Source organism: Canis lupus, chromosome 23 (assembly GCF_003254725.2).
Source record: "Canis lupus dingo isolate Sandy chromosome 23, ASM325472v2, whole genome shotgun sequence".
In the NCBI taxonomy this organism is placed as follows: domain Eukaryota; kingdom Metazoa; phylum Chordata; class Mammalia; order Carnivora; family Canidae; genus Canis; species Canis lupus.
In genome coordinates, this window is record NC_064265.1 from 19,263,559 (window position 1) to 19,272,016 (window position 8,458).

The 8,458-nt window shown below is 35.9% G+C and overlaps 1 long non-coding RNA gene across 1 annotated transcript; it reads left to right on the forward strand.

The window, feature by feature from the left end:
* The first annotated feature begins 442 nt into the window (after positions 1 to 442).
* On the forward strand, positions 443 to 7,508 carry LOC125753461 (uncharacterized). The gene is made up of 3 exons (XR_007405367.1): positions 443 to 491; positions 1,180 to 1,320; positions 7,278 to 7,508. It is a non-coding gene; the product is annotated as an uncharacterized LOC125753461 (long non-coding RNA).
* Positions 7,509 to 8,458: the final 950 nt, after the last annotated feature.

The following is an 8,458-nucleotide window of genomic DNA, read 5'->3' on the forward strand; positions in this document are numbered from 1 at the left end:
GGAATATAGAAGTCCTGATCTTTTAGAAGGCAAACACATGTAATATTTGATGGATATTCCAAAGTTTAGTTAATTGACTCTCCTTTCAAAATCATTCCTACAGCAATGAAATTACATTGACAACTTAGACCGACACTCTGTTATAGGATCTCTTCTAGATAGAAAGGAAAAACACTGCTGCTGGTGTCCATCCACTCCATTCTGGTTCATTGTTTTTTTGGTTTGGTTGGTTAGTTGATTGGTTGGTCCATTCTTCAATTCTTCTCCAAGGCAGTGCCTATAGTTTGACCCAGGAGATGTCAAACTTTGCACTCTAATTTAATGAGACTGTGGTATATGTGGGAGAATTTCACAAAATTAAAATCTCATTGGTCTGCCCCTGCCTCGTTTTCAGCACTGCCATATTTTCAGCCTTTAATAATTTAATTACTATCTCTGTTTCAGGTTAAAGCATCCATTTGATGGTGCAGCTATCTGTGGGTTTTCACTAGGTAGGCGTGAGACTTTCCTAAGCACTTACTCACACTACGGTTTACTCTCTGCTACAATGGAACTAAGCCTTAGATTAACAGTAGGTTCAGGAGGTTTTCTCACAACCTAGATATGGAAAACTAGGACTTGAAAAGTTTCTCTAGGGAACTGGACTGGGTAGGGAATGGGTAAATACTCAGGAATGTATAGCTGATGACCCCTCAAGAACCATGGCAACTTTGGCGATCTCTGGCACCATATAATCTATTCCTGATTACCTTCTGTCCTGTGTGTCTCCACTCATGATTCACATTCCAGGCAGAGGATATGTAAGTGCCTAGCTGGGGTCACATGGTCAACGACGTGGTGACAGAGGTGTAGGACTGGGGAGAGCAGCTCTGCAGGAATTACAGGGGGTTAGGGAGGCTCTGTTACTTGACCTGGGATAAGGTGGAGATGGTCTGTCAAGCTTCACATGCTCATTTCCTATCCTCAGTTTCTCTGTTTAACATGAGACAAGAGACAAGCATGCCTTGTAAAGAAAACCCTCCTGGGCAATTCAAGATCCCAAATCTTAGTTATGAACCATAGTCTTGACTGGAGAAAGTTCTTATTTCCTTCATGGATTCTTAATTTTGGTAGGAAAAGCAAAAGAGGAAAACTTTATTTGGGGATTTCAGAAAAAATACTTAAGAGCTTTCTTTACAGAACACAGAGGCTAAGACAGAAGAATGTTAAAATGCAGAAAAATTTGGAGGGGAGAACTATTGAGGATGTCAACACTAGATTGTATCCATTTCCACATTAAAATAAGAAGGGAATCTTCAGTTGGAATGGAGGTATGATGAGGTGAGTGGAGAAAATTTGTGAAACTTACTGTTTTCAACTAGGAAAAGTCATTAAACCATGTCTAAGAGTTAAGATGGATTGAACAACTAAATTTAGAAGCATACATTTTAATGGGCCTAATTATCTGTAGGCATCTAGTGGTTAGTTAAAATCTGGGATTTGTGTTTGAAATAATTTCTGTTTACTTTGTTTCTGATTACAAAATTAGTATGTGTTCACTCTAAGAAATTTAGAAAGTGCAGACAAAAACAGGGGAAAAAAGAAAAATCTTAAAACCAAGAAGTAACTATCCTTACCATTTTGCTGTGTATCCTTTCAAGATTTTTTCTATGCATATATTAAGATTTTAAATATCTATGTTTATCTTTCAATGTAACAATTGCATGTCTGTTGTCAAAAAATTTGAACATACCAAAACACATATAGAATAAAATAGCACTCATAATCACTTAATGCATACCTGTATGCCTGATATGCTTTCTCAAGTAAAAATAGGATTATAGCATATTCTGCTTTGTAATCTGCTTTTCCCACTTAAAGATACCATCTCACTTTATAAAATATTATTCCATTTTGATGCCAATAGTTTTCAACCAGAGGAAATTTTGCTCAGAAGACATTTGGCAATATTTCAGATTTTTTTTTTTTGATGTCACAAATGGGGGCAAGGATAGAGGCCAAGGATGCTGCTCAACATCCTGCAATGCACAGGGTAATCCTGCCTCCATAACATGAAAAGAATCACTCACACGAAGTGAACATAATGCTGAGGTTTAAAAATCCTGCCCTATTCTCCTTGGTCTCCTCTCTCTGAGGGTCTAATATTTTAGGAATATTTCAGTTACAGTGGCAAACAGGATCCTTATAATTCCAACCCATCTTGAAAACACTGCCAAGTATCCTTTCTTCCAATCAAAGAGCAAACTTTGCAGGGATGCTGTAGGGTGGGGGTGGCAAAGCCTCCAAAATCTCTATAGCACAGGTTTATTTACAGTGAGAAGCATGTGAATTTCTGGAAGGACCAACAGGTCTGCAGCTTCTGAGATGTTCTCGAACTTTGATGCTCACATTGACAAACATTGCTGACACTAGAAACCCTTCTATTGTTTCCCATTTTGATTCCACTCAGGATTTCACCCAGTCTTTGTTTCTGTACAACTCATTCGTCCCATCGATTTCCATTGAGCTCCAAGGATGTGTGAAGACCCACTTTCTTGTAGGTGTGCCAAGAAGGGCTGAGGTCCTAGAATTCCTTCCCTGGGCTGTCATTTCTCAGTGATAACCCTGAATTTCAGGTGGTTTTCTTCCGAACACTTTCTTTCTCTCTTCACACTATACCCTGGGACCCAAACTTTGCAAAGAATTAACAAGTTTACTTGTCATTATTTCTTTAGCTGATAGAAGTGTATCGATTTAACTCTTTTTATTAAATGCAAAATTGTTTTTTCATTTGAGTCCTCTTATTTCTGAGAGGCCATTAGTTTGTTGTTATTGCATGATATTCCTCATCAATGTTAATGGCAAAGTAGAATTCCATTATACATTTGGATTAAAATATAATAAGTCCCTTATTAGTAAAGATACTAGACTTCAGTCTTTTCACTGTTATAAGTGACATTTTGACAAGCATCTCTGTCATCATACCTTTATGTAATGTCTGATTACTTTTCTGTGATAAGTTTCTAAAGTGGAATTACTGATTCAAATGTTTTGCCCATTTTTAATTATAGTTGTGACAATACACAGCATAGTTATATAATGTACAGTGTAATTATAAGAATATATTGACAGTTTAACAATATACAGACCCATCTAACTTGTGTAAAAGTTCTTCCTTCCCCATGGCCTCCCCTACTCTTGAGTTTCATCCACTGTTTAAATCTTCACAAATCTATTAGGTGAAAAAAATTATTTGATTGCTAGTGTGGATGGATGTGCATAGTTTCAATGTTCATGACCATTTGTATTTTTTGTGAAGTTTTACATTTTTTTTCCAAGTTGGTATTTAATTTTTAATTTATAAGACTTTGCCTTATCTAGAAATAGATACTGCAAATATTTTATAGAAATTATTTTTAAATTTTATTTTATGGTATGTTTTTTCATTATCTACCAATATTTTATAGTTTCTAGACTTTGTATAATAATTAGAGTGTTCCTACTCTACCAATTTCACCTGTAAATTTTTGGGAGTGGGGTGTGATATAGAGTTTAGGTATAGCTTTAACCTTTTGGTTTTGTTTGTCTTTGGTTTGTCTTGCCTGTTTTGTTGGGGGTGTTTTTCATTCCTTGTTTTTTATGACTGCCATTTGTCTCTGTATAGTTTTTGGAACACTTTGATTTTCCTCATTTATTCTAAATGACCCTTTCTCTACCACTTGATGTGTCTAAATACTGTTCCAGCTAGCATGTCATATGATAGGCAAGTCTTTCTTCATTACTCTTCTCTTTCATTACTTCATATATTTCATTTTCTCCAAGTATCTTTCCTGAAAACCAAAAGCAAAGCCAAACAAACCAAAGACCTTCCACTGATTTCTCTTAAAAGTTCATATTTTGATAAATTTAATGGGAAATTGCTATCTTCACAGTATTGAGTTTTCTTAAACAATGCTTCTATTTAAATATTATAAGCAGTTATTTAAAAGTCACCATGATTATATAATATATTTATTATTTAAGTAGAATAGGGAAGTGATGGTGGGCAAAATATTCTCACATGTGTGAGATGTGCTCTCCCCACCCCCAGGCTTCCGTCTCCTTTTCTCTGAGTGCTTTCCATGACAAATCTCTAGCATACATTCATTCGCAGCAAGCTCTGCTTCTGGGCAACCCAGACCTAGCCAGTAACTTCCCCCATGGAGAAAGAGTTAAGGAGTTGAAAAGGTAATTAACAGTACATAAACTTCAAATTACCAATAACCAGTCAGTGACCAATAACTCAATAAACAAAAATATATACTATACTTCACTACTGTTCTTTGGAAATGCAACTTAAAACCACTCTGAGGTATCATTATAAAGCCACTAGATGATGAACACCAGTAAGTATAAAAAGGTAGGAACTCTCTCTCTCTCAATGTGTAGTCAGTAACGCTGAACATTGATACAACCATTTGAGAAAAGAGTTTAGCATTACTCAGAAAAGTAAAAATATCCACATCCCATAACCCTGCAATCCAGCATAGGCATGTATGTACAAAGACGCTTGCATGTCTAAATCAGGAGATGCACTCAAAATATCCATGGCAGCATTATTTGCAATAGCCAAATACTGGAAACTATCCATATGTTCACTTATCTAGAATAGATAAGTAAATAGTAGTATATTCACACAATAGAATATTCCCCAGCAATGAAAATGAATGAACTACAACCATGTGCAATAATATGAACACATTCCACTACCATAATGTTTTACAAAAGAAAAGAGAAAGGAATACATATGGCAAATTGAGATAAAGTTTTAAAACATGAAAAACTTAATAGTATTTTTAGGAATATATATATAGGTGATAACAAAGAAAAGCAAAAGAACAAATATCACAAAAGGTAGCATAATGGTTATTCTTAGGGCAGAAAGGGAAATGCACTCAAGGACAGTCTCAGAGCTGGTAGATTATTGGTAATATTCTCACTTTTAGCGATGGCAATATGTGTATTCATTATTATTCTTTAAAGGTCATATATATTTTATATGCTTTCCTGTACATGTGTTAGATTTCACAGTTTTTACTGAGAAAATGAAAGTATCCAACCCACCACAGTCTTCCCCAAGCAGCTCATCAGATGTGAGGCATCTGTTCCATCCACCTTCTTCTTCACACATGGAGTCAGACTTTTCAATCTTATATAAAAGAAGGAACAATACCAAAAATAATTAATGCAAAATTCCTTGGGTAGTGCATGTATGATTCAAAGAAAGTCAGTGGGAAGGGGGCTCAACCCCCCCCCCAAAGAAATGATCTCCTCAGCCCATAAATTCCCCAGATTTGGGGCACACAAGATACTGTAAGTAGGATTACTCCCTCTCAGTGTAACGGTTGTGAGGGCTCTAGATTCAGGTAAATCAGTCACTCCATTGTATAGCTTCTGGGGGTGCCCTCAGGGACCCAAAGAAGATCTCTGAGAGTTCAAAAATCTGCTTCCTTTAGAGGCAAATTTCACATCTTAAACATCTTCTGTCAGGTAAATTTATTCATGGCTTCAACCAGATAGAATAATCCCAAATATTTTTCACTTTCGATATACATGAATAAAAGATATGTTATCTTACTTGAGATTTCTTAATCGCAAGCAACAGAAACTGCCTCTGGTTTATAAAAGGAGTTTATGAAAAAGTACTGAGCATCTCCCAGAATCCTTGAGATTGAGACCATATGAGACCATATGAGAGAAATGGAGACCATATCAAAGCTAAGTTTCCAGGATCAATGTCCCAAACCCTGCAGCACAGCTGGTCTGATGAGGAATTGAGGGCCACTGCTGTTGCATCCTGTCAATGCCACTTGCAGGACAGAATTTCAGGCTTGCAATTGTGGCCGCTCCAAAAGCTGGAGGCCTCTGCTCTTAACATAGTGGGGTCCATATGGCACTTCCTTCTCAGGTTGCTCAATCCCAAATTGAGGTTTCCTATTCACTGTGTCTGACCAATAGAATTTAGGTCACTAGTTCTAGGTACAAGAGGAGCTGAGAAGGAATTTTCTAGATTCTACCAATGTACGGGGCAGCCAGAAATCATGAACGATGTCTACTTGATGGTAGACATCCATGCTCTTTTGCTTAAAAAACTTTCTGTCTGGTATAACTTATGGAATAACAAAAATTCAGTTACTGCCAATTTCTAAGTACATGATTGATGATATTTTTAACTATCCAGAAAAAGCATGAAATTTCACCATCTGTTTTGCTCTTTTGTCCCTTGTGGGCAATAAATTTTCCAGAGTCCCCATGATTCAGAGGAGACAGAGGTGGGGTCTTTTTCTGAGTCTGTACGCATACTTTATATACTTTTCCGTATTACCCAGAAGGGGTTGAGTAACCAGCATTGTTCAGTTGAACCCTTTGGAAGGAAGTAATCAGCATATAAGAATAAGAGCCTTGCAGTGGTGAGAATCCACCTTGAGGAGGTTCTGAAATCCTGGAGGCTCGAGGTGAGTGCTGGTAGAGAATGGTCTCAGGCTGGATTAGATGCCAACTTCATGGCTAGCAGCCACACCGCTCCCTCACAAGCTGCTGTGTTTTGAAGCTATCTTGTAAGAATTTCTGCCTTGTTGGAGAGGGATTTAAGAGTGTAAAAGACAAACTCCTTTTTTTTTCTATCCCAGTTTGTAATTTGAGACATTTGCTTTCTACACTGGGATTTTTGGCTTCAGAGGACACCATCTCCACATGATCCATTTTTACATAGGAATCAAAGCTACCTGGTGGGAGCAAGGGGGAGGTCAGAGGCAGAAGGAAGGGAGGAGAAATTATTTGCTGGGATTTTCTTTTTTTTTTTTTTTTTTTTACTTTGAACAACTTAAAGCAGTTTCTCCACTTGGTATATTATTACTCCATTACTTTTTTACCTTAGAAGTTGCAGCTCAGAGGTTATCCATCAATCGAAGTCTTAAAAATGTTTTCATAATAGAGCTTGAGCTACATGGGACAAATATTGCTTTATTTTCTACTTTAACTTTTAAAGCACTTAATGAAAAAGCTTTGAGTTTTGTTAGTGTCTGACACTCTGTAGTATCTGATTTATAGTGGTTGGGTCAAGGTAAGCTTAAATGGATGGTTGAGGGTACTTATGGGATGGACAAGGCTTCAGATGCAGGCTACAGCACTGGGATGGAGATTAATGAATGGCTGGATACAGTAAGGGATACAGGCTGATGGAGCTAGTGTTGAGAGCACATATGGAGATACCCTGCTGCTCATTTTCCTGAGACAATCTCTCCCTCTCCTCTTTTCAGAACATTGAGATGGAATGTTAGTCAGTGTTTATTGCATGTCACAGGAAGTAGAAGACTTGAAGACTTCATTAAAACATCAGAACTACCTCCCCCTTATGTTCTCAAAAAATGCATTGAGTCATACAGGTTCCAAAGAGAAATGAGAAAATGTGTTACCTAAAGAGATTATCCATGAAATAAGAGTTGGGAGTTAGTAGAAGCTTCTGCTCTGGACAATTTTAAGGGGATGCAGCTACCAAATGAACTAATAAATTGATGAGTAGAATGTGAAGAGTTCAAAAATAGATCCTGTAATATATCTATCTATCTATCTATATATCTATATATTTATCTATCTATCTATCTATCACCTGGGAATTTTATATATGATAAAGCCACCATTCCAATGAATTGGGAAATAATGGATGTTTTAGTTAATTCAGTTGACCTATCCATATGGAAGAAATAAAAGTATACCCCTTCCTTACACCATATGTAAACAAAGTGTAAATGTAAATTTGAATATGTAAGTGTAAAATGTAAATGTAAACAGACTGAAGATCTGATGTTTTTAATATAAAAGTATAAGAGGAAAGTATAGAAGACTACATGAATAATTTAAGGGTGGTTGAGGAACATTTTAAGTAACACAAAAAACTAGATATAGAAGAAGTTGACCAATGTACATCAAAATGAAAAATTGTGTAGCAAAGATGCAAAAAATAAGTCTTTTTTTAAAATGCTAGACTGGGAGAAATTACTTGCCATCCATATGATCAATATCTCTGGCACATTAAAAGCTATAACATACTAATAAATAAAATACAAAAATTAGTAAAATATATGCAATATAAATAGTGATGAAACCTATGAGAAAATGCTCAATCTCACTCCAATTTGGAAAATTAAAACAAGTACAACTTTCACAAGGAAATAAAGAAAGTTATGGCTTTTTTTAAAAAAAAAACTATATTTGTGGTATTAGATATTTTCAAGAAAGAAAGGAAGGACCTACTTATAGGCATATATATGTGTTTTAGAAGATATACATCAAGATGTTTAATTACTTCAGGGCTAGAGAAAGATACTGAGTCAAAAGAAAAGAAATTTATTTTCTCTTTTCATATATCTTTGTGGTGTTTTATTTGCCCTGATGAGAAATTATTAATTTTTGGATTAAAAAATAATCTAACAATGAAGCA